This window comes from Centroberyx gerrardi, chromosome 13, assembly GCF_048128805.1.
Source record: "Centroberyx gerrardi isolate f3 chromosome 13, fCenGer3.hap1.cur.20231027, whole genome shotgun sequence".
Lineage (NCBI taxonomy): Eukaryota > Metazoa > Chordata > Actinopteri > Beryciformes > Berycidae > Centroberyx > Centroberyx gerrardi.
Window position 1 is genome coordinate 8,179,845 of NC_136009.1, and position 9,131 is coordinate 8,188,975.

Genomic DNA, 9,131 nt, shown 5'->3' on the forward strand with positions numbered 1-9,131 from the left:
AACCAAGATGGATGCAGCGGCTGCTGACCATTACAAAGCCTGGGAGGGCCGCAGAGTGTGTATGTGTCCACGTGCGGCCGTTTGAGACAGGATGAAATAGAAAGAAAGTGGCAGCGCCAATAGGTTAGTCCACAAGAGGGGGTGGGGGTGGGGTGGGGGGGTGGGGGGTGGGGGGGTGTAGAAAGGGGATTTGGCTACAGGGATCAATAAAGTACTGTATCAGGCATGAATACGCCGATTGTCCTGTCAGGTCTGATACATGTGGATTACCATGATGACAAGGCGATATTGGCAACTTGATTTGATATGATGGATTGCAGAGGGGATGATAGAAATCCCCAGGTGGGAAATCAAAACTGCGAGAGTTTTGTTATAGTGAAAATGATCAAAGACGCTGTTTTCCTTCCCGGGGATACCGGCGATGCAGACCTGCCACGCTCGGGCCTTCGGGCAGTTCCATTTCCCAGAAGTAGCAGAGTCCGCGGCGGATTTCTTGACACACAGCACTCGAGGCTGGTAATCAAAACAGTCTGGTTGAAAGGGAGAGAGCTGGAGAGCATTAGCAGAGCGGTCATTCTGCAAAGTATATCCATCTCAGCAGGTCAATTAATCTCATATTCAGTCTTAATCTCTTCGTTTGCTTAAAATGAGTGTAAAAATCTGCCGGTGGGGTGAGACAAATTCCATTGGTGTCTAGTGGAGCTCAACTTCATTCCAGAATTGTCTTGAAATCACATTAGCTTGAACCAAATGGAGCGATCCGCCTTATTCAAGATCGTTTTGCTTGGGTCAAGAAAATTCTTGAAATAAGGTGAGATGCACTACAAAGTGATATTTTCTCACCTCACTAGCAGTTTTGTCACCTGTTAAGACTAAATACAGGATGAAATGATTTATTGAGAGAGATATTTTTTGCAGTGCAGCCTCTGCCACTTAGACTTTGAGGTGAGCAGTGTGGGGTCAAAGGTCAAGTGGCTAGCATCTGAGGATGAAAGTAAGAATGTTAGAGCAAGGTATGTAGTTGGTACAGGATATATCACTCCTTCACTAGTCTACACAGCAACACAACAAACAGAGAGAGATGAGATGGAGCTTATTTAAAAATAATTAAAGCTTAGATATGTAGCAATGAGAGCGCAGGTTGTACATGAAGTCACCAATCAATCGTATGCTTGAAACCAAATCAACACTCAGCGAAAACAACAGAGAAGAAAATGTTCTCTCATGCTTGGCAGAAGCAACAAATATTCTTTGCCCTCCCTTTATTCCAAGTCCTTGACATTTGCAGGGAGAAAAACAACAACGCAGACGTGAGAAATATAATTCATGTCTTTACTATGCGAATAAAAGACAAAACCTGACAACTCTTAAATAAAACCTTTTTCAGAACAAACCAAAGTTTACCTTTCTCAAGGTCTCACTTCTGCTTCTGATACTAATTCAGCAACTTCTTCCAGCAGTCATCCAAAACATTTTTTATATTTTATTTAAAGATTCGGGTTAATTAGTTTTATCCTTGAAACATCTATGAAAATATAGAAATAGACTAATTATCTCCCACTGGTGTGTGTGTGTGTGTGTGTGTGTGTGTGTGTGTGTGTGTGTATACGTGCGTGCGTGTCTGTGTAGGCCCAATCCCTCATTCTGGCAGGAATCGGCTACTTAATTCTAGTAATCATTAGACAGGGTAGTGTATTAATTAATAGTCATTGTGGATGTCTGCCAAGTCAGGCAATTCATGTTGGTGTCCTCTGGTGAGGAATACATAGCATGCAAAATGTGTCATCGCTGTATTACAATAGCAAGAGTAAACAAGATCGCCCCACTGGCAGCCATAATGAACAAAAATACATCCTCTAAATTAAGCCTGACTCTGCATGAAAGATACATTCATGCATAACTGAGATTATTAATGTCATGTATTAATGATAGGTAGTAAGGCCACATGATCGTCTAGAATTAGCAGCTTGTTTTCTTGAACTGAATGATCATTTGTCACCCATAGCTAGTAGTGAGAAGTGCTGATTCTTGGTTAACTCCTTATCTTTTCAATGAAAAATGAGAAAGGAGTCAACTCTTCAGCAAAGGTGATGCTGGTGAGTGGGCGGAAAGAAAAGAATCCTCAAGGAAACAGGCTGTCAGCCAAGCACAGTCATTTAAAGGCGTTACGTGCAGCTTTGCAACCTCAGTAAATCATTACCACATTCATTTGGAGATATTTACCGTTAACAAACAAGTTGCTTTATGGCACAAAACAGGAAGAGAAACAGAATCGTCTCCACCATGGTCTCATTTGTTTACATTATAACAAAGGCATAACAATTTATTTGACACTGACATATTGATGTTTAAAAATGTAAGATGTAACACCTTTAAATGAGGTTTTAAATGAGCAGCTAGGATCTGAAGCACTAACTAACCCAGGACATTTTCACATATTAATTATGCATTTACAGTACACACATTCCTGAAGAGCAGCACTTGCAGACAAAAAATAAGCTTTCGGCAAATTTCTTATCCCATCATAACTCAAAAATAGTCTTATCTCTTATTAATAGCGCTATCAAGCATATAATTAAGACAGAATGGTAATATTCTGTCTATAAATGGTTAAATAATGGTCGCATGAGTTCATCAATATACCAATTCTCTCATTCAGCTAATTAGGGAATTAAAATAAAGCACATTTAAATGATTCTTCCTTTTTCGGGGGACCATCTGGAACCCTCCCAAGGGTCCCTAAGTATTCCCTCTCCGCCACTTTGAGAACAACCCGCTTTGAAAGCGTGCATTTTCATGTAGCCTTATCAAAAGATTTATCATGGCCCTCATTATGAACGAGTCACTCCGCGCTCCGCGTCTCTTTTCTTTATCTGTGTCCCATCTCCTCGTTCTGATTGGGCCGCTACTCTCTCAGCGGCCCATTCAGAACCTTCTCCTCCTCGCTCCTTAATTTTATTGACAGCTCTGTTTGCCCATCCTTTGCGGCAGCTATCAAAAAAGCAGCTGTGGTCCATATTTTCCGCCGCCGCATCAGCGGGGGACTGATGGCGTTAATCAGAAAAAAGGGATTCAACGCAGCTGGTTTCTAAATCCTACTGAGTGTATAATGGAGTAAAAATATATCCGATTGTCATCCCGAGAGCAAATGCAGCATGTTCTCTCTGTCTTGAGCTTTCTGCTTAAGAGCAGAAAGATCCTGCTTACAGGAGTTTCTCTTGACCTCTTGTCGCTGCTCAATGTGGATTGGAGCCCAGTGTGGAGAATGGAAAACGTTTTGCTGGAAAGAGAGTTCAAGTACAGTAGGAAAACATCCTTAAAAATCTCAGCAGGGCAAATAAAATTAGATAAAAGACAAACTCTGTCCTCATACAGTCGATAATTTCTACTAAACTGAACTTCTACCTGCAGTGCGTGTCAGCAAAAATGTCAGCGCACACAAAGTTTCCAGTTTTAGTCGTAACCTTCAGCAGCAAAGATAGAAACAGAAATCCGACAGTGGTGCGAGGAGATTTTTCTGTATCATGTTGCAAAGCGCCTGAGGAAACATCACAGAAATTTACCCAAAATGTCTAGCAACATGCTAGTCTGTCAGCTCGCCCCAGTTCATGTTACATTTTAAATTTGGCACTGAATGTAGAATCAGGGTAGTTGTTTGAGAGGATGGCTAAAGCCAGGGGCGAAAGAAAAGGAAAAAAAAAGGGAGGCAGGGAGAGATTTGGAGGAGATTGATGGACACGGGATGAAAGGGAATGAACAGTGGGGAGGTTTCGGAGAAAAAGTAAGAAAGACTATACTGTGCAAGAAAAAGTAAGCAAGAATATGCTGTGATTCCATTACTCTGACCAGGGTCCATATCTCTTATTATTATTGGATATCATACACAACATACAAATACATTGGCTTGATCATTTGATAATGCTTTTCCTAGTCAATATGTTTATTTTCTAGATGAAAGCTGAACGTTCGAAAATGCTATTCAGTTCTGCCAAAGCTCCCTATATAGTTAATGTTGTAGCAGTCCATGGTCTTGCTTCACTACACTGCAGCTTTATTGAAGGTGAGTTATGGTGCGAAGCAGAAGCACTTAGATCTTGAAAGCTTTAAGATTTTAGGCAAAACACACCTGTGACTTCCAGTGATTCTGGTTTACGTTTGATCAGATCCACAACAGACAATGTTTCTATGAGGGGACAGAAAGGGAAATGCCATCATCACCATTGACCAGAGGTGGAGACTCGAGTCACATGACTTGGACTCGAGTCACAATGTTAGTTGCCTGAGTCTTGACTTGATGCATGAAGAGAAGACTTGAGACTTGACTTGACTTGGGTTCTGGTGACTTGGGACTTGACTCTGACTTGTACTTTGATGACTTGAAAAGGTTTCTAAAGTCTTGACTTGAGATCTTGTGTTTGTGTAAATGACTTAGATTGAAAGTGATGAGATTTGTTCCAGCAGACGACTGAATTTAAATTCTGTTTTCTGAATTTGTATGGAACGATTGACTGTATTGAAGTTGAAACTGATTATAGAAATCAAACTCATGATGCTCTTACCAAGTTTTTATCCTATTAAAACCATATTGCATTGAAAAGTCCTAGATATTTAGTTTTCTTTAAGATATTTAATTGATACTGGACTCTTCTGAATTGACTTGCTGTTCTACATTTAGACTTGAGACTTGACCTTAATGACATGGACTTGACTTGAACTTGACTTGGTGTTCTACATTTAGACTTGGGACTTGACATTAATGACATGGACTTGACTTGAACTTGACTTGCTGTTCTACATTTAGACTTGGGACTGACTTGGGACTCGAGCGAAGTTGACACACCTCTGACCTCTCTGACTTAAGGGGCCAGTTTGCAAAGGTAATGCTGAATACATAAGGCAAAATGGAGCAGATCAGGAAACACGTAGGCTACACGGCAGAAAACAAATTATCATACACTCACACTGGGTTTTTTGATAAGCCGTGACATGGCTCTATTCACGCTTTTCCTTTCTGGGTAGACGATGCTCATCAACCCTCCAGCTGTACCTTGGAGACTTCACAGAAAGCCAATAAAACTTGGATAATCTTATTAGAGCTGCCATACAGGCATCATGCATAAAAATAAAATACCTTTGGTGAGTTTCCCATTGCCAAAGGCGGCTGACAACCTCTCCGCTTCCATGACAGCTTCCACATCATCTTTAGCTGAACTGCGCTGCTCAGGTGGAGGGCGCTTTAAGTCGATAAATCTCATTATTACGGCGACGCACGGACGCCGAGATGGTAAAGATTGTTGTGCGGAATCAGCTGCAACGCATTCGCAAATAATTTTTATGCAATACATCAGACATGCATATTAACTGCTAATATTGTTCTCTCTCTCCTCCTCTCTCTCTCCTGCCTTGAGGCGGGTATTATCATTGTAATCAAGCGGAGACCCGGCTAACGCGATCATTCCTTAAACCATCATGTAGAAATAATCCCCTCCTTCGTATTTGATTTGATTATGGCAATAAATCTTTTTAACCAGCTATTCAAACGCACAGAATTAATGTACATGTGCAAAGGAATCTGCAGAGTTAGGGAGTGGTTGTTGCCGCCGTTGCCTCACAGCGACCCGGGTTCGACTCCTCGCCCCCCGGGGCCTTTCTGTGCCGAGTCCGTGTGGGTTTTCCTCCCACAGTTCAAAGACATGCAAGTGGGATGAATCAGAGACTGTAAATTGCCCCTGCCTCCCCTGCCCTAATGCATGCTGAGGGTCTGCTGCAGCCTCTTGAATACGAATAAGCAGGTACAAAATAAAAGAATCAATCTTCCCAGCAGGTGGCAGCAAATACCAAAGCATACGGTTGACTGGGCCTGTGTGCTTCAACGTGGTTTGGACGTAAATTCAATGCGGCTATGGCTGCTGCCTGGAGCATGGCAGGTCAGAGCCGGTTCACCTTTGTAACTGGCGAGTGAATGAAGTTCAGGAGCCGAGTTGGTGATGCATGGCAGCTATGGAAGAGCCTCCAATCTCATGAATTGATTATGAATTCGTTTAATGTCGACAAAAACGATATATATGTCAAACTAAAATGGTTAAGAAGTAAAGATAAGGTTTATTTGACAAGAGCCCAGATGTACTGCACATAAAAAAATTGGCCAGATTATAAGGATGGCTCTATGGCTGTGTGGGGTGTTTGAGCCGCTGCTGCCCTTCAGCGAATGGATGCTCCGATGAAACTAGACCAAACATATTTCTTCCGCCGCCCTCAGCCATTAGCACTTCTCCATGATCTATGTAAGACAATGAGGGACCCAGCTGATGAGAATAAAACCCCATGCACATTTCACCCGAGGCGCAATATGCCTCTCCACTTATGATTCTACTCACTCCATTGGACAATTAACCAATCTGACACTGAGGCCTAATGAAGATACTTCCCTCACTGTGTGTGTGTGTGTGTGTGTGCGTGCGAGTAATTGCTTATTATGTTGTCTTTTTCTGCCTTTTTTTGTTCCCTCTGATGATCAGCTGTGTAAATAGTCTCTCTGTCTCTCTCTCTTTCTCTCTCTCTCTCTCTCTCTATCTCACTCTCTCTCTCTCACACACACACACACAGACTTCCATCCCGAGTCTTCACCCGGCACAACAACATTACCACAGATATGATCACCCTGCTCGGAGCAGCCGACCAGCTCAGCTCCCAGGCAACCGCGCCGAGCAGATAAATAAAAAGAAGGCCCCCGACACTATCGGCTCGCCCCCACCATTTAGAAATATTCCACAGCCACATTTATTTATGTCCCATTCAGCGGTGACAGCAGCCGGACACAGGTAAACAAATAATCTATATATTTTCCGGTAACAAATATTATCTCACGGGAAGCCACGCTTTCGCTGGCTTCCCATCGCAAGATTAGGCCTTGCTTTAGTTTCACCCCCCTAGTTTGCTTTCAGGCAAACATCTCTCGGACTCCTCATCGCATCCACAAACCTAAGAGACCTGCAGAGGGATTTTGATGGTTTCTGATAGGATTGCTAGCTACAATAGAACTGCAGCGTTGGAAGACATTGCCCCCTTTCCTGCTTCCAAGGCATGCAGATCAACTTTAAGTACAGTAGGCATATGTTCCTACTGTCACGGCGTAATTGCTTGTATTTAAAGCGCCTAAAGCCCGCACACATTGGCTAAATACAGTGCAGTCGTATGTAAATGTGGATGAGAGGGGAGCATCGGGCTGCATGCTTAGCAGTGTCTTTGAATGATTACTGTCTGGTATTAGGCAAATGCTCTACGCTTATGGAAGCATGATAAGGGATTATGTCGCCTCGGCTAACACCATGTCACCGAAAAGCAAGACAAGAAGCAATTCCAATAAAGATTTCGGAGTAATAATGCCTTGCTCTCCCTCCAGAGCGAGGGGAAAGGGTAGCCCATGTTGCAAACAATTCCCCCCCCCCCCCCCCTCCATCTCACACATGCTGGAAGCTCACTTCAGTGTCCGCCATTATCCGGCGCGCTTTCATGATCTGCCCTCCTCCATCCTGCTTTCCCCCCTGCCTCTGAAGTGTAAATACCTCTTGTGTAATTTACCCTGAAGTTCCTATTCACTAATTACCCTCTAATCCTACCCCACCCCGCCGAAACCAACTCCCGCTCCAGGTCTCCCCCTGTTGCACTATGGATTTCCCTGTCGGCTGGCTATGGGGAGATCGAACTCTAATTAAGATTGTTAATGAAGATTTAATTTTCCACTTCAAATGAGCCAGTGAACTCGGAGAGCATCCCGAGCGCCACGCACGAGCGGGGGAGCGCGCGAGAGCGAGAGAGAGAGGGGGAACGAGACAAGAGATGAAGAAGAAGAGAAATGGAGGAGGGGTGGAGGGAGAGAGGGGAAGAGGGGGGGGGGGTGTTAGGAAACCACAGGGACAGATGGAGTTAAAAGCTACTTAGACGCTTGGTAGACGTTTAACTGTGGGGCAGGAAGCCCGGCACATCCGCGGGTTCCACTCGCCTCGCAGCTCCACGGCCGCTGAAAATTCCACCACATTTCATAAATGTTTATTTGTTTACACAGCAACCATCAGAGGCTGTAATCAACTCACTGCAGATACAGACTGCATGCACACGCACACACACACACACACACATACCCAGAAACACACACATGCACACCCTGTGCCGTATAGCCGGAGGGATTCTGCGTGTCAGTAAGGATCAAACAGAATGAGGAATCTCCATGTACTTGCCTTCACACACACACACACGCAGCACAACACACACATAACTAGTGTGTTCTGTGATGCAATCCTGCAGCACACGGAGCACGGTAGTGTGCAGCTCCATGGCACGGTGTTAGTTACCCAATCCCAGCTGTACTGCTTTGCTTAACAGAGTCCATTTCATCTCCAGCTCTGCCATTATACTATGATCAATTATGCATGCTGTAATTATTGACAGCGTCCTGACAGCGTATCTCACCTAGAGTGCTGCATTGCAGTGTTGATGCTCGAGGCGGACTGATAAACTTACATATGGGACGCTCTATAAATCTATAGTGCTGCTGTGTTTGTTACAAGTTGATACGAATTCAGTTTGTTTTATCAGCGTGTGTGTGTGTGTTGGGAGGGTGGAGTGTGTGTGTAAGTCAAAGTTCTGCTTTGCCTGCAACTGATTTCACGTCATCTTCAGCTGAGCTATGTTGTTCAGGCAGGTTGTTGGAACGCACTTTAACGCCATAAATCTCATCATTATGGGACTGCTTAGCCACCGAGATGGCAGAGGGTTTTTTTTCTTCTCTTTTCAGCACTCTGCAGAATCAGCTATAACACAATCACAAATAGAGTTTTATGTAATGCAACAGACTTGCATATTAACTGCTAATATTGTTCTCGCTCTCCTCCTCTCTCCTCTGACTTGAGGCGGGTATTATCATTGTAATCAAGCGGAGACCCGGCTAACGCGATCATTCTCTAAACCATCATGTAGAAATAATCCCCTCCTTCGTATTTGATTATTGTAATAAATCTTTTTAACCAGCTATTCAATCGCACAGAAATGGCGCACATCTCCCCGATCCATCATGCAGCCGGGGTGAACCCTGCGGAACATGGGAGCGCTGCGAGGCTCAGTGAAAGGCCCCT